Raw genomic sequence first — 26,652 nt, forward strand, 5'->3', positions numbered from 1 at the left:
TATAAGAGGCAGACAACTACACACACACGACATGTATGCTATTGCTATTTATTGTGGTTTAACCTGTCAAGGGCAAAAATGTACAAAAGAATTCTGCATCAAGCCTTGAAATCATAGCTTTCGTTAAGTCTGGATTGGTGGCATGGTAGTTAGTGCTGTTGCTTCACATTAAGAAGGTCCTGGGTTCAAATCCACAATCTGGCTAGTTTGCACTGGGTTCTCTCTGGGTATTCTGGTTTCTTCCCACAGTTAAAAGTCAAGCAGTTGTTAGAGTTAGGTTAATTGGTGATTCTAAATTACCCGTGAATGTAAGTGCAAATGGTGGTTTGTGATAGACTTGTGAGTTGTCCTGCCTTGTAACCTATCACTTCAGGGTTATTTCCCTGCACCAGAATAAGGTTAGGAGGATGGTAGCTATTGTAGATCCATTCAATTGTTATGGTAACCAGACTCTAGACTTTGAACATTATGTAGTATTTAAGTGACCAAGTAGTGCTGGGGTAAAAGTTATTGAATAGTGTTGAAATAAAATGACAAAATTGTGAAGGTGTTTCGAAAAAATGCGTCTCAACTGTTCCGATACTCCTGACACATATGGGATCACTACAGGTTTTCGCTTGGGCAGCGGTTGTCCTTCTCTCCTGGATCGGCTGGAGCTTTCTTTAGGTGCCTTTCCATGCATCAAGACATGTGGATAATACAAGTAAGGTCAGGCATCTACCTACTGACTTATTTCTATTTATCCATCTGAGGCGACACGAGCGCTCACAATTGATTCTGTCTGTCTGTCCTGGTCGTTGTGTCCTTGGGCAAGACATTTTACCCTACCGCCTACTGGTGTTGGCCAGAGGGGCCGATGGCGCGATATGGCAGCCGCGCTTCTGTCAGTCTGCCCAGGGCAGCTGTGGCTACAACTGTAGCTCGCCTCCACCAGTGTGTGAATGCGAGAGTGAATGAATAGTGGAATTGTAAAGCGCTTTGGGTGCCTTGAAAAGCGCTATATAAATCCAATCCATTATTATTATTATTATTAGACAATCCCCACACTCATATTTTGAAAGTACTAACCAGCACTTAGTACTTTCAGGTTTCCTGACCAGGTGTGTTAGCTGGCTCGGTTGCTACCGTAGCAGTCTTTGACGACAGCTTTGACAATGCATTTCTCTTAAAATCTGCTCTCATGCATGAAATGGAGAAAAAGTGGGCGTTGCATCCGTATGCTTGTTATGCTCTTCTGATCATTATTATGTCTGTGAGTCTGAATATTTTTTGAAGTCTTTTGTGACACAAAAACCATCTCCAGCATGTCTAACATGTGTCCATTCTCTGGTGACTCACTTCTCTATATCAAATAAGTACGAAACGTCATCCTTGCACAGTTTCTGTAACCATCATCTCAGACTGAGGCTTCCACAAAATTTACTTAAAAACCAAACAAACTTTAAATGTTCCTAAAAGCTTTCCGTGTTTGGAACGATTAGCAGAGGAAGAGCTTGACGTACCCAGGAGGTAAACTGGACCTGAGATCTCCCAGTTCGTTCTCCTTCCACAGTTATCTTCTGTTGTCCCCTTTTGTGGGCAACAGAAGATTGAAAATGTTGCCTGATCTGATGGGTCTCAATCTCTGTAACATTCAGATTTTAGCTTCAGAATTTGTCTTAAAAAACACAAAAGCATGGATCCATCCTGCCTTGTATCAGGAAACGCTGATAAACTCTGAGCAAATGAAACCACAACTATAAAAGATTATTTTCCCTAAAAAAAAAAAAAAAAAAAAAAAAAAAATCAGAAGTTTTAACACCTACAGCAAGTTTGATAAAAAGAAATACAAGATTTTAAAGATCTTATTTTTCTTAAATTTAAGATCAGAGTTTGTAATAAGCTGCAGGAACCCTGTTCAGTGTGAGGGAAGGAAAGCCAAGTGTCCTCCGATAAACCTCCATCTGGGTCACTGAAAACAGTTAATCTGACTCTGACTGTAAACATGTTTCCATTCATCCCTCGAGTCTTTACTCTGAAATACAGGAAATGACATCATGGCTCAAGCTGTCATTAAACCATTTCTTTATTTAACATTTTCATTTTTTATTTAACCGTTGCAAAGTTTCATAACACAGACAGCCTGAACAAAGAACACCTACAGAACACATGGATCAAAATGCATTCAATAAAAACTTGATTACATAACAAGCTTTCTTCTTCCAACAAAAAAAAAAAAAAAGCTAACCACTCAATAAGAGCACTAAAGTAGAAGAGTTTAGAAAGCTTAAGATGTAACTGCAGGAACATTTATATTTACAGCAGCCTCATCAGTTCTTTACATGCGGTTCCAGCTGAACTCTGTGGAGCCTGATCTCAACAGTTTTAAGTCTGACCCTGACACCAGATTCACCGTGATCACGCTGATGTTTGCACAGAACAGATAGTGAAGTGAACGTTTTTGCACATTTGTAGCAGTGAAACAGTTTATCTGCAGTGTGGGATCGTTTGTGTTCGGAGTATGAACTGAGATTCCTGAAAGTCTTGTCACACCGGTCACAGCTGTGTGAGTGTGACCGTGTGTGCACTTGTATGGTTTCTCTCCTGTGTGGACTCGTTTGTGTTTTAAGCTCACCTGCAGTGGTGAACGATGACCCACACTGATCACAGAGGTGCTTTTTAACCCCACTGTGAATGACTTCATGGTGTTTTAACTCATGTGATCTGGGGAAGCTTCTCCTACATTCTTTGCAGTATTTCAGTTTGTCTCCAGTGTGTCTACGTTGATGTATTTTTAGGCTCTTTGCATGACTGAAAGATTTTCCACAAAGGTCACAACAAAAGTTTTCCCACCACCACAGCGATGACAGGGTTGAGAACTGGACCCATCTGCACCGCTCTGCTTCTAAACAAAGACACAAAGACAGTGGAAGTCAGTCCTTCAACATTTGTATCGTGAACGTCGCCTGAAATAAAAAGCATCTCTGCCAACGTCCAATTACTTTTTACTCCAATTACTTTCTCAGTTCACAGGGATACGATAACTACAATACTACCACCATAATACTACAGTAATACTTATTTAATGTTACACCATGCTAATATTTTCAGGGTACCAACACAGTGCTAAACTACTAATGTAACACTCCAATAATATTAATTTAATACTGCATTCGAAACACTGCAACTGTGCAGTTACGGTACTCAGCTGATTGGGACACAAGAAAAAACACTACTACCCCCATGACACTGCAATGATAATATTAAATGAGTATTTTAACACTGATGTCTAAAAGTACTTGAGCTACAAGGAAGCAGTGATACTACAGCTAAAGTACTACAATGCCAATATGTAACGATACAACTTTGTTAACATAAGAGAAGATTACTGAATGGTTTGGTTTTGTACTTATTTTGTGTTTTATTGTATTCCACGTACACCTGACAGAGGAATGAGCCGCTGTAAACCAAAGGTCATTTATGCTGAAATAACAACAAAACCATGATATACCACGAAACTCCCTGAGGATTACATTACAGCAATTTTAGTTTTTCATGACAGTGTAAACAAAAACCATAAATGAAATTAAAATCTGAATAATCACTCAGAGCTGCTTTTCCGTCCAGTAGAATTTCCAACATGTTAACACAATTTAATGAGCTGAGTTTTCCCAAACAGTCAGGCTAAAATTATAAGATAAAAATAAACATACATACGTCACAGTAACTGCACTTGTAGAGTCTCTTTCTGGTGTGGATCTGTTGGTGTCGTCTCAGGTAACGTGGAGCTTTAAAAGTCTTCTCACACAGGTCACATTTATAAGGTTTCTCCTCAGCATGGGTAAACATGTGGCTTTGTAACTGTACATCTGTTATAAACTGTTTGCCACACTGATCACACCAGTACACAACATGTCTGGTGTGAATGCGTAGGTGTCTATTTCGGCTGTCTCGCCAAGTTTTTCCACAAATGTCACAGCTATATGTCTTAGTTCCAGAGTTGCCTCTGTAAGCTGCAACTGCGATCAAAAGCTCTGTCACACTGATCACAGCTGTACGCTTTCACTCCACTGTGGACGAGTTGGTGTTTTCTTAGGCAACTATCCCAGGGGAAAGACTTTCCACACAAGTCACAGCTGAACGGTCTCTCTCCAGTGTGGATGACTTGATGCATTGTTAGTGAAGCTTTGCGAGAAAAATCCTTCCCACACTCGTCACAGCTGTAGTTTTTCTCTCTCTTTCTTCTGTGAGGTTTGTCGGCCTCCTGAGAGCGCTGACTTCTCTGTCCATGTTGGTCCTGCAGCGACAGAGATACAAACACAGGAAATGAGTGAAATGCAGTCGCTGAACAAACTGAACCTTCAAAGTCCCTCCATTAACACTAATTTTAAACCTGAAGGTGGAGTGTGGCACCAAACACCTAAAGGTCTCTTATCACCACCTACTGGTAACAGTAACACATTACATCCAACCTGGTGTTAAAAATAATGAATGATTGTTCAAACACACTAAAATCATGCCCATCCACCCTGCTTTACACAAATATTAATGCTAGCATGCTAACACACTCAGAATAGTAATACATGTTTACCAGGTCTATACTTTCTTATATTTCTTTCCCCTGTTTCCTATCATATATTTCTATAATTTGCTAGTTTATTCAATGATAATAAATCCAGTGTAATAGTTGCAAGCTTGGTTCAGTGAAGAGTCTGTTTGTAAACTAAGGTTGTTGTTTTTTAACATTTACTCCCTACATTAAAAATAATAATCTGTACTTTATACTCCTTACATTTCCAAACAGATGTGTTACTTTTGGTTTAAGGCCTTTGAGAGGAGTTAGTTCATCACAGCTTAAACAGTAACACATGAACGGCAATCCAGATGGTGTATTAATCACCAGAGTGTGACACATGAAAATGAAAGAAAGAAAACTGTGGGCCATAGTCAGGGGTCAAAGTGGGCCAGTGTTTTTTATTTTGGCACAACGCTGGAATGACTGCAGCGCTCATACGTTGCTGTCACAGTACTTCAGCATCTAGCCACACACAAGATGAGCGAGCATACGTGGAGTAATAGTTTTTAAGTGGCAGCTAATTTCAAATGCAGCATTTTTATCAGCTCAACAAAAATTTGAAACGCACCAAATGTTTGCATGCAGTTTGTCTAACAGTGTGTTGCTAGCTAAAGGTCCAGCTGCTGTATTTCACAGGGAGAAAAGGTAGCTTCAAACAAAAGGACCAGTCAAAACAAATCGAGGACCTTATTCCTAAACGAGGGGCTACCTCTGTAGCATGGACGTAAAAGAGTATGGAGAGAGTTTACGGATTTTATTGATATCAGTGATGGCCAAATGAAGCTTTCTGAAACACTGAAGCTTGTATTATAAGCAATGTAAGCCCAACAAGGGACAATGGTTGGAAATTAGCAACAGCTATAAACTCATGTGCAGTACATCAGTTTTATGTTTCATACTTGGACTGTGTTAAACTGCACTGTTCCTTTTAAATAAAGAATTATTATTATTATTATTATTATTGTCGCGCTGACCTAGTAGGTGTGGCTGTTACTCTTCTCTTCCTCCTCCTGCCCACTACCTGCTCTGTGCTGCTGCTTGCGCGTGGCCGCTGATTAGACCTTGTGCAATCTACAGCTAAGCGCGGCCTGGTGCGCGCCGCTCCGCCAGGTGAGCTGAATTAGAGCAATCAAGGGCGGGCGTGCCTAGTAGACCTTAAAATGCATGCAGCAGTCATTTGACCTGGGTGCGACATACTGAGAGGACAGCAAACGAAGCACAATCCACTTTCCACTGTGAGGAAGGCTTTGAGCTAGACGGGCTATCGGTAAGCTCTTGGACTCATATTTGCTGCTTATATGTTGGGGAACTATGGAAGCTCAATTGTGGAAATGTATTTATGCTTTGGGAAATAGTTACTGCATTTAAGTTTAAAAAAAAATTATATTGATATTAAAATGAATGTTTAAGTTTGAATAAATTGTTTATGTAGGTAGTGTTTCCCACATTTATGTTAATTAATACTAAAAATAGTTACCCCCAAATCCTTGGTTAAATCTTAAAACTCGTGTAAATATGTTTGGTTTAATTTAAGGAAAATTCTTTGTAAAAGAAAATCCTTGGTTAAAGTCTCTATTTAAAATATTTGCAAACTCTAAAATGTATACTTTAAAAATGTAATTGTTATAAAAGTGTAAAAAATGCAAGGTAGACACATTTTGTGTACTTAAGAACCACAGTTTATTTCATCTTCATTTTTTTTTGTAATTACTCAGCTCTGTGATTTAAAAACCAATGAATGTAAAACTAACTTAAACTGGGTTAAATGATAGTTTAGACAAAAGTATTTAGCTTTAGCTATGTTAAGTGGCTTTACTGAAGTGTATATATTTTTGTTATTTCATTTGTCTTCTGTATAATGCAGTTAATTTATCTGAATGATTAATGAAATGTTCTTTATTTTTTGTGTTGAAAGGTTTTTCACTTATCTACATATCTATCCATCTACCTATCAGCTATCTAACTAGCTGGTCAAAATGAATTGAGCAAAATTCAAAGTCTGGTCTTTTTCAAGTGTGGGCACCTCAGACAGAACACTTGACAATTATTCCATCCATCCATTTTCATCCGCTTTGTCCGGGGCCGGGTCGCGGGGGCAGCAGCCTAAGCAAAGAGGCCCAGACCTTGACCTCTAACTTGACAATTATTGTTATTGAAAAAGGGTTCATTACTCAAAGCCTTTCAACACAGTCGTATGTGGGTGTATGTGTACATATATGTATTATCCATTTGGTGAAACGGTAGCATTTTTTCCTCACCTGTGTTGAGCTCATCGGCACTTCACTAACCCCCCCCCCCCCCAGACATTTATACTGGCAGACTTCAGCGGAAAGCCAGTATCATCAAGGACCCCTCGCACCCTGGACACTCACGTTTCCCCCTCCCTCTGGTCCACCAGGTCAAAGATAATCAGACTCAATAGGAGCTGCTACCCACAGGCTGTCAAACATGCCCTACCTCCACCCTGAATGAAGGTTAGCTGTGCTGTTAACACTCATGGACACTTGCACTGTACTTATAAACTGTACTCATTAGAGATGGACCGATCCGATATTACGTATCGGTATCGGTCCGATACTGACCTAAATTACTGGATCGGATATCGGAGAAAAATAAAAAATGTAATCCAATCCATTAAATATCACGAAAGCACCTCACAAAACTTGCAACACGCCATAACTCACCTCAGAACGTTAGCATGTCGGAGCAGTAGGCATCACGTGATAGAGCGGCTGTGGCATGCGGGACCTGTCGGTGGTCTGGATAGCATTTGGAGCTTCGCTAGCAACCCGGCATTTCATCTCCGACAAAGTTATCCCGAGAGAAGTAAAGCAAGTGTGTAAGTCCATCTCTGAATGTTTGTAAAGCATTCCTGCGTTAAGCTTAACAAACGATATATGGAGCAACTGCCTCTTCTTGCTGCTACTTCAATCATGAAACTGCTTAACGATCAGCTGATCGGCTTTTCTGTCGCAAGTCCATCTCTCTGGTTTGTTTTTGGCCCACTTTGCACCAGAAAGAGGAAACCAGCGGCTGAACAACAGGAGCACGTTTAAGCTTGATCAGCTGTTGTTAGAATGTATTTAATATTACTTTCTACTCGAGGATCTTTTTCTACGTAGCTGACGGCTGGTAACTGTGCAGGGGCGGATCTAGCAAAGTTTAGCCAGGGGGGCCGATAGGGCATTAACAGGGAAAAGGGGGCACAAAGACATACTTTTCTTTCTTATTCTCATTTAAAATGTCTAGCTTTTAATAAATAATTATCTGACACCCAAAGTTTTAATTTGATGTAAAAGGAATAGAAGTCAATTACTATATATAGTGACTATTAAGTCTAATTAAAATATATATATATATATATATATATATATATATATATATATATATATATATATATATATATATATATATATATATATATATATATATATATATATATATATATATATATATATATATATATATATATATATATATATATATATATATATATATATATATATATATATATATATATATATACACACACACACAAAATACACACACACGTAAGCAAGCTATAGTACTTTTTCCTTTGGGAAGGTACCATCTGTGCAGTCTGCAATTTTGTTGAAGAAAGATGTTTAATCTATTTAATATTTCTTGAAAAATAAGTGATTTCTGTGCATTTTTTTTTCACACTGCATCAAATTAAGGTTGATTACGTTGATTAAGCATCATGAGGTGGAGTGTGAGGGGTGGTTCCCTATTTTTTTATTTATTTTTGTTGTTGCTGGGAGTTGGAACCCTATTAGTTAGGTTGCTTAATATTTATGCTAAGTACTCTTTAAAATACCAGAATAGGGAGGATGGTGTAGGTTTAAGTTTATTAGATTGATCAGTATTGCTGAACTATGAGAATTTTTTTTTTTTTTTTTTTTTTTTTTTTTTTTTGGCATACAGGTATAACAGAATAGCTTTAGTGTAGTTGTTTTAAACTTGAGTATGAACTTGCAGACTTGCAAAATGCAGCAAGATATTTTAAAAAACACTTTTGTTGATTAAAAAAAACACTATCGGATTCATATCGGTATCGGCAGATATCCAAATTTATGATATCGGTGTCGGACATAAAAAAAGTGGTATCGTGCCATCTCTAGTACTCATTACAGTATCAAATCAAAATTTATTTATAAGCACATTTAAAAACAACACGGGTTGAGCCAAAGTGCTGCACATAGTAGAGATAAAATGGTAAACATGCATAGTAATTATAACAGACTAGTCTGTCGTGATGCGGATGCTGCACCGGTCCATCATGGTGAAGAGGGAGCTGAGTGTAAAAGCGAAGCTCTCAATTTATCGGTCGATCTACGTCCCTACCCTCCCCTATGGCCACGAGCTGTGGGTAGTGACCGAAAGAACGAGATCGCGGATACAAGCGGCGGAAATGAGCTTCCTCCGAAAGGTGGCTGGCCTCTCCCTTAAAGATAGGGCGAGAAGCTCAGCCATCCGGGAAGGGCTCAGAGTAGAGCCGCTGCTCCTCCACATCAAAAGGAGCCAGCTGAGGTGGTTTGGGCATCTGACAAGGATGCCTCCTGGGTGAGGTGTTCTGGGACTGTCCCACCGGGAGGAGACCCCAGGACACGCTGGAGAGATTATATCTCTCGGCTGGCCTGGGAACGCTTGGTGGTTTTTTTTTTTTTTTTTTTTTTTTTCTCCCCCCCCCCGGATAAGCTGGAGGAGGTGGCTGGGGAGAGGGAGGTCTGGGCTTCTCTGCATAGGCTGCTGCCCCCGCGACCCGGACCTGGGTAAAGTGGAAGAAGATGGATGGATGGACTAGTCTAGAGAGTGCAAATGTGTTTTCAAGCAGGTTTTAAAAATGTCGATTGTTGGCGAAGACCTAATGTGAAGGGGCAGAGTGTTCCAGAGTTTGGGTGCAGCGATCACAAAAGCTCGGTCACCTCTGTTTTCCCGTCTAGTTCTGGGGATAGTCAGAAGAAACTAATCTGCAGATCTAAGGGCTCTAGTTGGATTATTTTTGTCAATAGAGCTGGGCGATATAACGATATGTATCGCGATATAACTTTTACTCGATAGAGAAATTAAGCTATCGCGATAGACCTCGCTGCTCTTGTCCTCTGGGGGGGGGGGAAAAAGTCAGCCAATCCAAATTAAGTAGCGCAGAGCCGAACCAATCACAGCCGCAGCGTCACGTCGCGTGGCTTGTTAGGTACAGCACAAGTGCCAAGCCGCACGTGTGTTTGTTTGGGAAGCAGCCAGCGGGTAATGGAGCCAGCGCGTAATGGAGGAAATGAGTGTGCCGACTAGAAAAATCAACCGAGCGTGACCGAAGAGAAAACAGATGATGGTTCCAATGCTGGAGAGATTGTCGAACGGAAGAGCCATAGAAGTTCCGTAGTTTGAAGGTATTTCGGCTATTTCAAGTCTGACAAAAAACAGAGTAGCGTGCACTGTAAATTGTGCCGAAAGCAAGTCTGGAAATACAATAAACTGGTGCATGCGTCACACTGTGCGCCACGTTATTGTTTCGGTGAAATGAATTTCTACAATACTGTTAATTCTACTCTCTGCAGTGTTTAAATGCTTACATATACACACAGTTACTGTCCGTCCACACATACGACTCGGTTCTGCTTCTATGCCCCAGCTTTGTTTACTTTTTCCCACCGAGGCTTCTAGACTTCTGATTGGCCAACATTTCTGCACTGTTAGGAATCTAGCGCCACCTGCTGCTTTGGGATGTTCATAGCAGCGTTTTCCTTCATTTCTGCCTTTATGTGTGGACGGGATTATTTTTTTAAAAACGAAAACGGAAAATCTCCTTTTTCAAAAATACCCGTGTACGTGTGGACGTAGCCTCAGTCTCTGACTGGAAGCGCTAATTCGTCATTCGGCTTTTGTCAGACTAAAGTAACTGTTAAAACTGTTTGAAAAGCTCAGCTATACAACAAGGAGAGATTGAGAATTTCCTTTTAGTTCTCAGTTTATTTGATATTGACAAAAGTTAGTCAGTTTTGTCTTTTCTTCTGTAAAACAAACTAAGATTTATTTTTAGAATTAATATTTTGTTTCTAAGTGGAATTGACAATTTAGTCTGTTTCGTTTGTTCTATTTTGAAACTTAAACGCTTTAGCGGCTGCCTTTTGTGTAGTTTGCAATATTTGCCTTTATTTATCTGAAAAAGTCTCATGTTCCTTAAGTACATCTACCCTGTTGAACTTATTATGGGAAATAAATATTTAAATAAAAACAAGCTGCTGATTATTTCACATTTTACTTGTGAGCAACGGCACATTTAAATCTTACAAATATAGTTATTTGGCTTATGTTTTTTTTTTTTTTTTTTTTTTTTTCATTTCAGGCGATAACGATATATCGTGATATGAACAAATCTCATATCGCCCAGCTCTATTTGTCAAACAGTCTGCAGGCTCAAGCACACAATGAATTCAAACAGAAGTAAAAAAACAAAAAAAAAAAAACTGGACACTGAAAAATGTAACAAAGGGAAGCATCAATGAAAGAGCAGAGATTGCAAAATAAATCAGGAAAGGACTTCAGGCTTACTGAGACTAAGGCCTCTGTTACAAATCGGTCTCATACAAAAACATGTTTTACAGGTACAGTATGGTAAGCGCTCTTAGTAATTCATAAGCCAGCTCTACCTGAACCCCTTCAATATTTAAAAGTTGGTGGGTTTTTTTTTTTTTTTTTTTAATTGCAGTCAAAGCACATACTGAATGTAAACTGAGCTTGGAGACCTTTTGTTAGTAACAAATGAGGCCAAAAAGAAAAGAGACGAGTTTATCCACTGATCCACATCACTTTACCCGGATGTTTTCTTTCAAGCTGGATGATGACTCCTCTCTCCCTCACTCCAGTTCCAGCTTCGCAGACCAGTTGCCCTCTGAGGTCACAGTGATCATCGGAGGCAGGAGACGGGAAATTCAGATCGGTTTCTTCCATCTTTTATCTCATCTCAATGTTTAGAAAAACATTCCTAAAATACCCAAGCAAATATTATTAAAGATTTACACACTTTCTGTAGGTAGGATTTCATTTTCAGCCAGCACCCCTGTTAAATTTGACTGGCGTCTGTCTCATTTATATCCAAGAAGCAACACTTTGAAGCACTCAGATCATGTTTTCTTTGATCACTTGTAGCTCAATGGAGAAACATTTTTGCATTTATGATCAGGTTCCCCAGTTTGATATTATACCGTTCACGGCAGAGGTCACATGACTTGGACTCGAGTCACATGACTTGGACTTGAACCGGTTTACTTGAAAAGACTTGATATTTCACCCCAAATATAAAATTTAACATGCATATTATATAGAGATTGAAAATGTGACGTCATTCAGGGGTAAAACCGCAAAGGATTCTGGGAACTCGTGGCAAGAGGTACTAGCGCACGCAGGCTTTCAATTGAAATCAGTTACACAGCGATAAAAAGAAACACAAAAATGTCAAGAAGCTGTTGTATTATTAACTGCAATAGCCGGTCGCATGACAGCCACGGGAAGCCGACGGGTAAAGAGATCGGTTGTTATCGGATTACGTCGTTGAAGAGAAATTGTTCGAGCCATGTTTCCGAAGTAACAAAGACGCGAGGGATGGCCTGGATCGCAGCCATTCAAAGACCAAATATAACGTCCCAGAACACTCCAGCTCACAGGTTAGTCTGCTCCAAGCATTTTCACAAAGGTCAGTCTTCTGTTGTAGTTAATGCGTCATTTTTCATAACATAATTGGTGATATAGGTTACAAGCAAGTCTGGTGCTGAACAGAAATTGTCGCGCTATGCTCCTTTGTTTATTGTGCATAAATAGTGAATTGTCCTGACACAATATTGCGTTTCGCTTCTGTTATTATGGTACATTGACAAAAACATATACCGTATTTCCCGGACTACAAAGCGCACCTGAATATTAGCCGCACAAGCTAAAATCAGGGGAAAATCCTGTTTTGTACATACATTAGCCGCACCTGACCAAAAGCCGCAGGTGTTTCAATATTGACTTATCATATGTAAGAGAATATGCACAAAGCGAATTGTCAGGAAAGAGATGGCTGTTTGGAGACACACCCCTTTTATTAATATTTTGAAAAACAAGTTATGAGTACATATTTGCATAACCTTTTAGGTATATGTACAAGTAGCAGTAATTACAAGTAGGAAACATGTGCTGTGCTGTGGGGCACCACAGGGGACTGTCCTCTCCCCCTTCCTCTTCACCCTCTACACCACAGACTTCAGCCACTGCACAGAGACCTGCCATCTTCAGAAGTTTTCTGATGACTCTGCGGTGGTTGGATGCATCAGCAGGGATGATGAGACAGAGTACCGGGCTGTGGTCGACTCCTTTGTCACGTGGTGTGAGCAGAATCATCTGCAGCTCAACGTGGCAAAGACCAAGGAACTGATCGTGGACTTCAGGAAGACCAGGAAACACTTGACCCCTGTTTCAATCCAGGGGGTCAGTGTTGACATTGTGGAGGACTATAAATACCTTGGAGTACACATTGACAATAAACTGGACTGGGCTAAAAACACCACAGCACTTTACAGGAAGGGCCAGAGTCGTCTCTATTTTTTGAGGCGACTGAGGTCCTTCAACATCTGCCAGAAAATGCTGAGGATTTTCTATGAGTCTGTGGTGGCCAGTGCGATCCTCTATGCTGTTGCATGCTGGGGGAGCAGGCTGAGGGTCGCAGATGCCAACAGACTTAATAAACTAATCCGTAAGGCCAGCAATGTTGTGGGGATGGAGCTGGACTCCCTCAAGGTGGTGTCGGAGAGGCGGATGCTGTCCAAGATAAAGACAATGTTGGATAACACCTCCCACCCACTCCATGACATGCTGGTCAGTCACAGGAGCTCGTTCAGTGAGAGACTGAGATTACCGAAAAGCACCACTGAACGACACAGGAAATCATTCCTGCCTGTGGCCATCTCCCTGTACAACGCATCCACTTAACACACTGTTTGCTGCTACAACTACACATGTTTCTTTTCCAACTATTTATTTATGAGTGACATATATATATATATATATATATATATATATATATATATATATATACATACACACACACACACACGTGTGTGTATATTGTACTATTCTTAGTTAGTGTATTGTCTGTCTTGTCTTAATGTTGGTTTAAAATGGAGCACTGTAACAAAAAATAATTTCCCCCAGGGATCAATAAAGTATTCTGATTCTGAAATGAGTAATAAATGTAGTACATAACAATAACCTACAGCACACCAGAAAAATAGATTCAGACTACCTTTTAGGCTCAGGTGCAGTGACACGGCTTTAACAAGAAGAAAAGTCAGTCATTCACCACCATCTTCCTGCCCACTAAAACCACCAAAGTCCTCTTCTCCAGTGTTGGATACGAACAGGCTCAGGGTGGCTTCATCATCCACTCTCAGCTTCTTTCCTTCGTTGTCACTTTCAAAACCAAAGAAATCCTCGTTGTCAGTGTCAGAGTCGAACACCCTCAGAAGGGCCGTGGCGGTGTCCTCTCCATCATGCAGCATTCAGCCCTTCGAAATCCGTTGGTGATCATTGATGTTTTCACACTTTTCCACGCTGTCAGATTCCACCGGTGGAGTTGAGCATAACTTGCTTTTCGCAAGTTTATCGCCGCACATCATCCACGACTCCCGCTGAACGTGTAGCGCTACTTTGAAGTTTGTTTTTCGCGCTACTTGTACGGCACTATGTTGTCTGGCGGATGGACACGTGACCAACACACCACTCTTGAACCCCGATACTGTGTGTCTGATCACATGCCCTTCCGCCAGGCAACGTAGTGCCGTACAACAGCGGAACAAACAAAACAAATCGTCTTACGATATGACAAAAATCATGGACAATCCATAGAAAAGCTGCACCTGACTAAAAGCCGCAGGGTTCAAAGCTTGTGGAAAAAGTAGCGGCTTATAGCCCGACAATTACGGTACTTTTATTCACAGGATAAAACAGGTTTTTTGTATCACTAATTGCCCAGTACGATTACAGCATACAGTATTATTGTCACTGCTACATTTCTGTAACGCGTACCAGAAATTATTTCCACTACTAATTAATTACCCTTGAGCTCAAAGGTCCTATTAATAAACTGTTAACGAATGTGTATTTATGAAGACGATTTGTGAGACTGGAAAACTTATGATAGGTACGATGGTCTTTACTTTCTACACGGTGCATTTCAAGGTCCTGTACCCATCCGGCGGTAAACTGTACCTGGGCTTGTTGCAGTGACCTGAAGTTACTAAACTTCATGAGTGTATGCACTCACTCCAAGAACCGTATGATTATAAATATGCATATAAATATGCTACGATGAGATAGCTGACTTCATCTAACTAGCAAATGTTGTCCAGGCTACGTTGTTGATGCAGTTTTTTTTAATATGTATGATATTTTTGTCATGCGATTTTAAAGCCGGTCCTACAACCGCATCCAAGAATAACATGCAGCTTATCTCAGAACTGTCGGTGAAAATTATTCTTGGAGCTAGGTTTAATTGAGCTGCATTTTAAAGAGGTGCAATTTCACAATTTGTGTATATTTTCTAAGTTCACTATTTTGTCATGTGTTGAGAAAAACACAGATTTAAAAATTACATGGTCTAATATTTACATTTAGCATATAACTGCAACATGCTTTTTTCGTGGTTGGTGTTTTTTGTTTTTGTTTTTTATAAAAAGACTCGAAAGGACTTGAAATTCAAAGTTTCAGACTTGTGACTTGACTCGGACTTTTACACCAGTGACTTGAGACTCGACTCTGACTTGCCTGACATTACTTGAGAATAAAGACTTGAGACTTGAGAATAAAGACTTGAGACTTGCAAAACAATGACTTGGTCCCACCTCTGGTTCACGGTAATACCGGTATGTTAGGCAACGATAGGAAAATGAAATATTGTGATAGAATATGAGTAAAACGCGCATGCGCAGTGCCTTTGTTTTCATACGCACATGGCCGATTGTTGAGTGAAACAGATGAACCAGGATTGGTTTGTAAAAATGGTGCAACTTCAGTGATGTGGAACTGGTTTGATGTTTGTCCGTCAGATACACGACAAAGCGCCTTTTTTTTTTTTTTTTTTTTTTTGCAGAACATGCAAGCAGCTGTCGTTATTGTTGGATTTGTCGGATTAAGATGCTCTTAAATCTGGGAGTAATCTGGGTCCTAAACTCCGTAAACTTCAGGTCAAACGAACACTGCAGCATCACTGAGAGTTAAACTGTCTAAATTCTTTCATCTTTAATAAAATGATCAGCATTGCTGCTTTACCAGGTGTAACTGTGAAGTTTAACTTCCAGGCATCCATGAAAACAAAATTTATTACATTTAACGGAGTTAGAAGTTAGCAGGAAGCTAGCGGAAGTTAGCTCGCTAGTTTTGCTAGTTACCTAAGCATGATATTGCATGTTCTGACTGAGATTTCTGAAAAAATTAAAACGTACAGCTCTGCTATCACTTCCAACATAAATGAAGACAGGAAACTAAACAGCAGTGACGTTTGTAGGGTTACTAAAGTTGGGCTAGCTGGTATATAATGATGTGCTACGTGATCGCTAGCGACTCAGCTATGTTAGCATAACATAAACAGTGAAGCTGGAGGACGAACACTAACACTTTTCCACTTATAAAAGTTAACGTTAAGGTTCCTGATAGTTAGAGACAAATGCAATCGCATGGCAGGATGCTGTAAATGGACCAAACTTCAGTCAGGAGAACAACTGAGATAATCCATCCACAATACAAGGTTAGTCATTACTGCAACAACATGGGAATAGCGCAGCTGCCAGAGAATTCAACATTAATGCATCAATGCTACAGAAGTGGAGGAAGCAAGAAGAATGAGTTTAATAAAGTTTGATTTATCTCAAATCAAATCACTTTTATTGTCGCATCACATGTGCAGGTACATTGGTACAGTACTTGTGAGTGAAATTCTTGTGTGCGAGCTTCACAAGCAACAGAGTTGTGCAAAATACAAGAATGGCTACATCTGAAACTAATAAATATATGTACAATATATAATAGTATATGCATTTCTGGATGTGTATATTAAATATTTTTCTGTGTGTGTGTGTGTGTGTGTGTGTGTGTGTATACACATATTTTACAAATTAGAGTAAACAATAAATATATAAAAATATACAGAGTTGAGACATGTGCAAAACAGTGGCATTACTGTACAGTATGGAGTGCATAATGTTAAAGTTCCAGTAGTGAAGCTGAGGTGTCTATGACGTGTTCAGCAGTCTGATGGCCTGGTGGAAGAAGCTGTCTCTCAGTCTGCTGGTACGGGACCGGATGCTGCAGAACCTCCTTCCTGATGGAAGCAGTCTGAACAGTTTATGGCTGGGGTGACTGGAGTCCTTGATGATCCTCCCCGCTTTCCTCAGGCACCGCTTCCTGTAGATGTCTTGGAGGGAGGGAAGCTCACCTCCAATTATCCGTTCAGAGCACCGCACTACTCGCTGGAGAGCTTTGCAGTTGTAGGCGGTGCTGTTGCCATACCAGGTGGTGATGCATCCAGTGAGGATGCTCTCAATGGCACAGTGATAGAAGGTCCTGAGGATGCGGGGGCTCATGCCGAATCTTTTCAGTCTCCTGAGAAAGAAGAGGCGCTGCTGCGCCTTCTTCACTGTTTTGTTTGTGTGTACTGACCACGTAAGATCCTCAGCCAGATGTACACCAAGGAATCGGAAGCTGCTCACTCTCTCCACAGCAGCGCCGTTGATGGTGATGGGGGTGTGTACTTCTCTGCACCTCCGGAAGTCCACAATCAACTCCTTTGTCTTTGCGACGTTGAGGGTGAGATGGTTGTCTTGACACCAGTGGGTCAGGGCGCTGACCTCCTCCCTGTAGGCCGTCTCATCACCATTGGTGATAAGACCCACCACTGTAGTGTCGTCCGCAAACTTCACAATGATGTTGGAGTTGTTAGTGGCTGTGCAGTCGTAGGTGTCGAGTGAGTACAGGAGAGGGCTCAGTACACACCCCTGTGGAGCACCAGTGTTCAGTGTGATGGGGGATGAGGTGATGCTGCCCAGTCTGACCACTTGGCGTCTGTCAGACAGGAAGCTAAGGATCCAGCTGCAGAGGGAGCTGCTCAGTCCTAGATCCTGCAGTTTCCTGTCCAGCTTCGAGGGAACGATGGTATTGAATGCTGAGCTGTAATCTACAAACAGCATTCTTACATACGTGTCTCTCTTCTCCAGGTGTGACAGGGCAGTATGTAGTGTCAGGGCTATGGCATCATCAGTTATTATCTGACTGCTTTGTTTCGCTTAATGTGCCTTATAATCCCGTGCACCTTATGGTCCGAAAAATGCGTACTGCACACTGCAGTTTAATGTTGCAAAGCACCTCTTTTTAACTTCAGTGGATATTATACATGGTTATGCTCAGGATATGTCAGCCCATTTCTACTGGAAATGCCTTTTGGTTAAACTTTCAGCAAGGAATTTGCATTTGCACTGTTACATTTTTTTGTGAGGGAGCTGCTGGTGAAGATCTCTGTTAAAAACCCAAAGGACAGCATTACATTTTTTAATATTAAAAGTAACTCTGGACTTCTGTGGAGTGTGCAGCTGATCTCATTACTGTCTAAAAATGGAGAACAAAACCTAAGAAGTGCTGAATTATTCAAACAATGCAGAGTATTAGAGTAACAGGTGTGTAGCATGCTAACTAGCTAGCAGCAAGCCTCTAACACAGTGTGTATGCTAGCAGCTAATCTAGCAAACAAATTAACAGTGATTTTAGGTGTTGTAGAAGATAAGATGATAAGCTGTGTGTCTTTTTTTTTTTTTTTTTTTTTTAATAATGACGTGGTTGTATTAACCTTAACTGACCGAGTAGTCAGTCGAGGTAAACCCATTAACAGATAAACTGGATCAGTCTGCCTACCTAAAAAGTGTACCGGTGTTGTGCCAAAAAGTGATTTCCGGCATTTGCCAAAAACTGATTGCTCGTATTTAAACTGCTATAAGTAACTTGTTGGGCTATAATATGTGAAACATATGTCAAATGCATCCCTCATGGATGACACAAAGTCCTATTGAGCCACAAACAACATTCGTGTAACAAGGTAGAAGCCGCAATCAGTTTTTGGCAGCGACTTTCATAGAACCTTTATTTATGCAGTTAAAAAAAATCTCATTAAGATTAAAAATGTCTTTTGTAAGAGTAAGTTGGCCAAGAGGACAGCAGAAATGGCAGCAAATATCACAATAGTTCTGTAAAAATATTTTAAGTGGGGATAAAGGACTGGATTGGTTATAATGTAAGTACAATAACACAGAGTTATAAAGATACTTGGAAAAACAAAATTTTTTTTAATTCTATATATAACCCCTTTGTAAATTCTGTTCACTGAAGTGTATTTACCAACATGCGTAAAGATATTACACATGAAAAATACACAGAAACACTGGAAATCAGTTTTTGGCAGGCAATCACTTTCTGGCACAACACCGGAGCCTGAAGTCAAGGCTCCAAAAGTGCAACGTGCAGCTCCCACAAGCGGGATATTTTGGCTTCATTTTTGCACAATGGGAAGAAGTTGTTAGATTCTAATATTATTTTATGCCATGTTATACCCCGAATTAAAGATTGTGAATTATTATGTAGTTTTAGTTTGCATTATTCTCCTGAATTAGAAGAAGCTGATAACTATTACATTAGTTAAACTGATTTGCATTACATTAAATTGCTGACTTGTTGTGAATGAATGATATTGTTTTATGATGCATTATATTGCTGAGTTATAAGAAATATTGTTCGCAGAAGGTTATTGTCTAATTTGTCTGAGTAGAAGAGAACAGAGTGTGCTGGAGTTTTCTGCCCCATTTCAGCAGGAGCAGATAAACAGGGAGCCAAGGTCGTAGCTCAGGCGCTGTGTGAGAGAGAGCATGTGAATGTTTAGGCTTTTTATGATAAGGTGGAGGCACCAGAGGCTATAAAAGTTTGAGCAATGCTCCACCATTTTGAGATTTTGAGGCTGTCTGCATCAGTGTCCATCTCCCACGCGTGTGTTCATTAAAATCATCGTTTGACTCAACCCGGCCGGACCAGTGTTGTTATTGTGGTTTTTTCTCTTGTCTCCATCCCCAATATTTTGAACCTTAACAAAGTGCTGTTGTGTCTTTCATCTATTATACACTCATTGCTCCACACAAGCACATTAACATTACTGAAACTTGCTGGCACTCTATAAATAGTGGGGGTCTGACCTGCAAGCTCTGGTATATCCACCAAAAAAGAAAGGATGTAAAGTAGTGACTGCCGTGTAGCTGCAAATGGTCTGCTGAAAAGAGGCAAAAAAGCTGAGATGTCTGCTCAAAACATACTGTTGCTGGGAGGTTTTGAACCAGGACCGCTAACGCCTTCTCTACTCTCTGAGCTAAACGTGGGCTACCGCCAGCTCTATGAACAAAACTTACATTTGTAGAGTACAATGAGAAGTTAAAACCGCCATTTCTTCCTGTTAAAAACCTTGTGTAACTCGAAAACTATCAACTAAAGAAAACTAACTAATGGCAATGAGGAATATAGGTATGTTTTGATGTCTAAATTGTGTGGATGGAGGGGAAATTGAGTGAGTTAGGAGCCTTTGTTAGGACATGAAGAACAGATTGAAAAGTTAAGGAGGGATTTGAAGAAAAGGGTAAAAAGGCAGAATGAGTCTGGAGCTCTACAGACTACAGATTAGGCTGGCTGAAGGTGTACTGAGAAGAGTACAGAGCGTAAGCAGATGGGAAGCATGGGATTCAAACCATTGCCGCTGGGGTTCAAACTTAGTGATGGGTCGGTCTCGAACGAAATGGCTCTTAGAGCCGGTACTTTGACGTGAACGAGGCGAGCCGGCTCCTTATGGCGAGCCGGTTTTTTTTTTTTTTCTTTTTTTTTTTTCTTTCTCTCACCCTCTCTCTCGCACTTTTTTTCCGCTTCACTCAGCACGCGAGCCTTGTGCTTTACACTGGGAAGAGGGGGGGTAGTTACACTCGCAGTAGCACAGGAACAGAGCAGGAGGGAGAGACAGAGAAAGAGAGCCAGGGACAACAACGTCACATTAGAAAGCTATAGTAATCATCCACAACTATTTTCAGTTGCAGATAATAAAGGATTCAGAAAGTTTATTCATGCAGGTCCATATGACAGAGAATATGCATCTTCTTTTTGTTTTCATATTATAATTTATATTTAATTGTGTTGTGGTTTGCAGTGTTTTGTGTTGTTTCACTTTAAATTTGTAAAAGGAAAAAGCTGAAAATTTAAATAGTTAAAAGATGAAATGTGAATAGTTGATTTTTGTATTATATGATTTATTTATTACATTTTATGTGGAGTGAATAAATAAAAGTATATTTACGGTGGCCCCTAGAGACAAAGCACATACAAACTTCAAATCACGTACAAACCCTGAAGCACGTACTAACTCCAAAGCACATACAAACTCCAAAACACGTAAAAACACGTACAAACTCCGAAGCACATAAAAACTCAAAACACGTACAAAAGACAACAGAAGTGCTCCAGGATGCTAGGGGCAGTGTTGAGCTTTTGTTACCTAGTGGCTACACAAGCCAGCAAGTACCAGCGACTGGATTTGGTGTGTGGTAATAACAGGTAAATGAACTTTGCTTTTTAATTATTTGACTATATAATCTATATATGAATGCTTGTGTATAAATACACAAACAATACACATATGCTTTCAATTGTGTAATTTAAGTGATCTAGGTAGCTCTGCTTTGGAAGTTCAGTTCATGCTAAAAATGTGTTTTGGAGTTTGTACGTGCTTTTTGGAGTTTGTACGTGTTTTGTCTCTAGGCGCCACCGCATATATTTATATATAAACATATATAAATATATGATTTTTTTTTTTGTTTGTTTTTACATTAGTAATTCCTTTTGTGCATAATTTTATATTATCGTTAATAATAAATTAAATAAAGCAACAAAACAACCCAAAGAGCCGGTTCAGAGCTGAAAGAGCCGGCTCTTTTTAGTGAGCCGAACCGAAAGAGCTGGTTCTCTAAAAAGAGCCGGAAATCCCATCACTATTGCATGTGTGTTTTCAAACTGCTCCTCAGATGGGCAGGATATCAGTACTGGACTGTCCAACCTGCCAGCTTCAAGAAAGGACAGAGACAAGAACAGAGCAGCATTCAGGGACCACCACACATGAGCCTGTTCCTGCAACATTCAGCATCTGATCCTTGTTCGTCTGTGTGCTTCTGTGTTTGGTAAGTATAGTTACCTAACTACACAAATTATAACGCAGTCCCTCTAAACACATGCTGCCATCCATTTCTAACTACCTGGTTACTTCCTGTCAGTTATTTTACAAACCATGTGGTCACCTGACCTAAGTCTGCTTCTTCTTGTTCCCTTTAATGTTAAAGTGTCAAATGTCAAACAGCTGGAAAGGAAACTACACGAGTGCACTGGGATGTTTCCCCAACTCGTGCCAGACGCTGTTCCTGCCTGTGAAGGTAACATCACCAGAGACAGCCCGCCTACCTCAGGACCTCGCCAAGTCACGTATTAATCACGGTGATTATGAAGATGACAGCAAGCGGAAGACTGTAAAAATCCACCACCAGAATGTTTAGATGCTTTCTAATTATTAATGAATATCGTGTTTGTGTGGTTTGGGTTTTGTTTTTTTGGCCTCATTTGTTACTAACAAAGGTCTCCAAGCTCAGTTTACATTCTGTATGTGTTTCATCTTTAGCAGCCACACTCTGACTGCAATTAAAAAAACACAAACTTAGAAATATTGAAGGGGTTCAGGTAGAGCCGGCTTATGAATTACTATGAGCACTTACCATACTGTACCTGTACAACATGTTTTTGTATGAGACAGATTTGTAGCAGAGGCCTTAGTCTCAGTAAGCCTGAAGTCCTTTCCTGAATAATTTTGCAATCTCTGCTCTTTCAATGACAATAATTCAGTGCTGCTTCCCTTTGTCCCCTCCCACATCACCTTGTTACATTTTTCAGTGTCCAGTTTTTTTTTTTTTTGGTTTTTTTTTTTTTTACTTCTGTTTGAATTCATTGTGTGCTTGAGCCTGCAGACTGTTTGATGGGCTCCTTGTCTTGTAACCGCTGCCTGTTTTTGACTAAAGATTTGGACTTTTGACTTTAATACATCCTCTGCATGTCCTCCCTTTGTGTCCTCTGTGAATGTGTTCCACGTGTCACAGATGTTTTCATTTTAATAACACAGCTTTCCCACAGTGGGTTGCAGCAGCATTTATTCGCAGCACATTCGAGAAAGTTGATTCAGCTGACTACAGTGATATTAAAGATTTATGAATTATTATCTTTCACCAGGTCAATTTTTAAACTTCAGCATTTCAAAGCAGGAGCTTTGAAGAATCATATTGGCATTAGGACTGTGACAATATGAGATTTTTACAAAGTCTCCTTTTTCTAATTGGGTTCAAAAACTGGAAGAAACATATGCAATCAATAATACTGTTAGAACTTTGAGTGTTTTTTTGCATATGAATTATACTCAAATAGTTTGCTTCTGTACTGTTATGGTCACAAACTCTAAGCCACTGACAATCTAATATACATTATTGGCTCTGAGTTATTCACAGCACGGCTCATTAGACAGACCCCGGGTCTCTGTGTGAAACTGCTGTAAGGTGCAAGAGAGTTGTCCCGTTTCAGTTCATTGAAAGCACGAGGCAGGTTGTTGGAATTTGATCCAGTTTAATTAATAGGTTGTGCAATCGTCTCTGTAAGAGAACAGAGTTGAATTTTTGTCATATTAAACTGTGAGTATCGGCACCACGTAGCATCACCTGTGAAGACAATAGAGGGCAGCATTTGTTCATCATTTAGCATAATTTAAAACATGAAACTTAATAGACTGTACAGTGTAAAAATGTCTCAGTGGCCATTATAGATGAGAGAGACAACCACAATGCATGTATTGTGTATACTAGCAAGAGATTATTGTATTAAAAGAACTTGAAAAACTGGAACTGAGCCAGTTGTGTAACATGAGTGTGACACAGTGTGTCTATGTTTGTACAGATATGCTGTACTGTAATTTATAATACTGCACTGTTGTTTTCTCAGAATAAAACAGATTACATTTCATTTTCCAGTCACCATCAAATCCTGACAGCAAACACTACCCATCGGTCATAGCTCTACAAACCAGTAAGTTTGCAGAGCTACTATTAGAAGAACGACTAGCAGGAAGAATCTTTGTGAATGAAATTACCTTTAAGAAACATTACAAACCACATGAGTTAATAAATGAGACAATAAATGATCGACTGTTGTTGTTCGTTTTTTGTACAGGGTCCTTGCAGCTTTCTGCATGAGTGTTTTATAACATGGATATAGGGAGAGTCCTCGGGCATGTCTGTTAGCTGCTAACTCATACATCTGCTCCATCAGAGACACTGAAAGAAAAGTAGGTAAAAGGTTATTGCTGAACTGGCTCATTTTATTTATGAGGTTTGACAGGATACTTTTCATTACAGCACTTATAATCGACTTGTTTACTGTCAGTTATGCGTTGTGCTCCTTTCATACTTGCGGTTTCATGTGGGTTGGGCATCCCATCACTGTTACATAAAATAGGAAACAGCATAACCAGTTTAACTATATTTGTTATATAAATCTGCTATTCTGGTAAGTAAAAACATTTCCTTAAAAAATTCCCTCAAACAATGATCTAGTTTGGTGTGGCGCTGAGTCGTATGCCCAATAGGAGGACAATGCTCCTGATTATGATGCCCAGACAAGTAACAGTGACACACTGCAGTGACCTAACAAGAAGATGAGACAGACTGTAGCACAAATGAAAACATCTGAACCTATCACAGACTGAGTCAGAATCGTGGCATACTTTTTGACTCATTATATAATGATATGTTTCTCATATGACGTGTCAGTTGAAATACCGGCCATTGTTTTATCAAGAATGTCAGATAGAGATGCTTAGATAAACTGCTGTGAGTAAACTACCTGTAAATACAAGGTTAGCATTTTGTTTCTCTGACATGCGAATAGAATTTAAAGGTGGTTTCTGCTAGTGTTTGTTGTCAGTTACTCCAAACCCAGAAGATTAAAAACTAAAAAAGCTACTCCCAAGTCTGACAGTAACACTAAACATTCTTGAGTTTCTGGGTAAACTCTGTTAAAACCTCCCAATTCTTTTGATCTTTGGGCTGAAGGAAGGACAATACTCGGTGTATAAATGCTCAATCAACAATCTTTTATTCCATACAATTCAACACTTTATGTGCATAAACCATCCGGAGGGGAGATGAGCGCGGGTGGGTGTCCGCCTGATCTCGAAGTGTCTGAGCATTCCTCACATTCTTATAGCTTCAGCCCCTCCACTTTGTCATAAAACTCACTTAAGTCACTTAACCTCATCTTGTATCCAAACTCAGAGCTTTGACTTTGACGTGCCAGAACAAGAGATCATTTTATCAATTCCCTGATAACAAAGAGCTTGTATGAAAAAGCATGAAGTCAGGAACACTAATGAAAATGCTCTGTAGCAGATGCTCAATGCAGAAAAGACATATCTAAATGAAGAAATGCATATGAATAACAAAAAAGCATCCACAAAAACAATGCATGAAATGAAAGAATCACAGTGAGAAAGCAATGTGATAAATCTGAGAGACTGTGTGTGCAGCTGCTGAATTATTCGCAGCACGGCTCATTAGACAGACCCCGGGTCTCTGTGTGAAACTGCTATAAGGTGCAAATTCATTTCTGCAGTGAATAAAATTATTATTCTGCAGTGAAATTATATAAAATTGTATAAAAGACAACTCTAATGTCCTTTGTTGAGTTGTCCTGTTTCAGTTCTCCATTGAAAGCACGAGGCAGGTTGTTGGAATTTGATCCAGTTTAATTAATAGGTTGTGTAATCGTCTCTGTAAGAGAACAGAGTTGAATTTTTGTCATATTAAACTGTGAGTATCGGCACCACATCTGTGAAGACAATAGAGGGCAGCATTTGTTCATCATTTAACAGCGAGCACAGAAGCCAGGCACTTTTTTTACCATGTCTTATCATCTCACGATTAAAAGATAAGCTCTGATTTTGTTATCTTAATACAGGTCAATTAAAAGTATTACAGATTGTTTAATGGTGTACAATTGTGTATCAACACAAAAGCAAACCAAAAAAAACCCCCATTTGATTGAATAATATGTTAACGAATTATTATAATTTAGCTGAAGCTCACATGGTTTTTGAGTTTGTTTTCATTTATCTAACAAAGCATGGCTTTGTTTGTTTCTTTGTATTTCTATTTTAAGTTTTAGTTTGACTAATAGAGAAACAAAGTTCTGTTCTTGGTTTCACTTTTGTTTCTGTTTCAGTCTTTCACCCAAAAATCCAAGAAACAAAAAGAAAAAACAAACAAAACCTAATCAATCAATAAATCTTCCTAAAATTATGACTTTAACTAAATATATATATAAATGTAAAATGAAATGTACTTGACTGATATAAATTGAGTTTATCCAAAGCACATTGTAATTAATGATAATTTAACTGAGTAATAAATTGATTTAATGAATTTAAGTTGCATTTTACTCTGAATTATTGCTTCATGTTTATTGAAGCTTAAAAACCTTTTGTTTTGTTTAGGGTGGAGACTGTGTGTGCTCATGTGTTCTTTAATGTTTAATGTTTAATGTTTAATGTTCATGTGTTCATGCCTTGTGTTTAGTGTCTTGTTTAGTCTCTGTGTTTGTCTTTGGGTCTTTTTGTGTCTCCCGATTGTCTCTCCTCCTGTTTTGTTTTAAAAGTGTTGTTCTCTGCGTTGAGTTTTACTTCCCCGTCTCTTTAGTTGAGTGCCTTCAGCTGTGTTTCTCACCTGTTCCTACTTCCCTCAGTACATTTTCTGTACATGGTCTCAGTCTCCTCTCGCCCTTTGTTGAGTTGTCCCGTTTAGGTGTGCGCTCCCTTGCTCTGTAGTCTAATGAGTTCTTCGACTTGTCTGCCTTTTGAAATCCTTTTGAATTGTTTTGGATGATGTGCTTTGGTG

At 39.6% G+C, this 26,652-nt stretch overlaps 2 long non-coding RNA genes across 3 annotated transcripts; one reads left to right on the forward strand and one right to left on the reverse strand.

Annotated features, from left to right (window-relative positions):
* Window positions 1-2,057: 2,057 nt before the first annotated feature.
* On the reverse strand, window positions 2,058-14,662 carry LOC143419799 (uncharacterized). Of its 2 annotated transcripts, none has more exons than XR_013099807.1 (4): window positions 13,857-14,662; window positions 11,392-11,561; window positions 3,697-4,276; window positions 2,058-2,884 (listed from the first exon to the last, which is right to left on the reverse strand). It is a non-coding gene; the product is annotated as an uncharacterized LOC143419799 (long non-coding RNA). The 2 variants fall into 2 exon arrangements; XR_013099808.1 differs by having other exon boundaries at window positions 3,693-4,276.
* LOC101475382 (uncharacterized) lies at window positions 5,758-22,774 on the forward strand. The gene is made up of 3 exons (XR_191467.5): window positions 5,758-5,822; window positions 21,700-21,852; window positions 22,012-22,774. It is a non-coding gene; the product is annotated as an uncharacterized LOC101475382 (long non-coding RNA).
* Window positions 22,775-26,652: the final 3,878 nt, after the last annotated feature.

This window comes from Maylandia zebra, linkage group LG8, assembly GCF_041146795.1.
Source record: "Maylandia zebra isolate NMK-2024a linkage group LG8, Mzebra_GT3a, whole genome shotgun sequence".
Classification (NCBI taxonomy): domain Eukaryota; kingdom Metazoa; phylum Chordata; class Actinopteri; order Cichliformes; family Cichlidae; genus Maylandia; species Maylandia zebra.